Genomic DNA, 1,230 nt, shown 5'->3' on the forward strand with positions numbered 1-1,230 from the left:
GACACATTCTCAGGCAACTCTTCATAAGGTGGGCGTCCTGTTAACAGATCCACTGGCAACCGAAGTTCCCGACCAAACATCAACTTTGCTGGAGTGAATCCAGTGGCTTCATGCTCTGCTGTTCTATAGGCCACCAACAGTGGAGGGAGTAAGACATCCCAGTCATCTTGGCGACTATTACAAAACTTTGCCAATTCCTGTCCCAGTGCCCAATTAGTACTTTTTTACCATCCCATTGGACTGTGGGGGAAGTGGCATTGTCCTCGTCTTTCGTATGCTAAACAACTTGCAGTATTCATGGAATACAGCTGATTCAAAGTTACGACCTTGATCTAAATGCAGTTTGTATGGAATACCAAACCTAAAGAAGAAATCACTAATAGCTGAAGTTACAGTTGTAGCTTCCTGATTTGGTATTGCATATGCCTCAGGCCACTTGGTGAAATAATCCATCACCACACAAATGTACCTGTTTCCAGCACGTGTTCTGGGCAAAGGACCAGCAATGTCAATGGCTACTCGTTCCATTGAAGCAATAACTTGATATAACTACATTGGAGCATGTCCCTAATGCTTGGGTCCCCTTTTTGCACAACATGTACTACATGTTCTGCACCATTCTTCCACATCTTGCCTCATACCTATCCTGTAAAATCTCTGCCATAGGCGACTCAATGTCTTCTTAACTCTGAGATGTCCTCTTGTTAAACTATCATGGGATTGACGCAGCACAACTTCCCGTAACTTTCTGGGTATAACTGTTTGGTAGGTCGTCACTTTCCCAGCTGCAGTTTCCCATCTCCGGAGAAGAATACCATCTTCAAGCATCAACTGGTCCCATTGTGCCCAATAGTTCTTTGTCACAGGGCTTAAGCTAGACACCTTCTCCCAAGCAGGGCGCAAAACACTTGCTTTTAGAAGATCAATTATTGGCTTCAAATCTTGGTTTTTCTCGTGTTCTGCTTCAATATCTATATTTGGTTCCACTTCACCATCATCAACTCCTTCAGTCACTTTGACTTCAGCTTGATGCCACCTGGTTAGTTCAACCTCTCTTTTACAGCAATGTCTGCAGTTATTTTTGCAGGTTCTTCGCCTCAGTCCTTCGGCATTTCATGATAACGCATAACGCAGCATCGTCTGTCCTGATGGTAAACCTAGCCACATAGAGGTAAGGATGGAAATATGTCAGACTCTTTACTATGACAAGGAGTTCCCTCCATGTTACAC

The sequence above is a fragment of the Limulus polyphemus genome, unplaced genomic scaffold (assembly GCF_000517525.1).
Source record: "Limulus polyphemus unplaced genomic scaffold, Limulus_polyphemus-2.1.2 Scaffold6380, whole genome shotgun sequence".
Taxonomy (NCBI): Eukaryota; Metazoa; Arthropoda; class Merostomata; order Xiphosura; family Limulidae; genus Limulus; species Limulus polyphemus.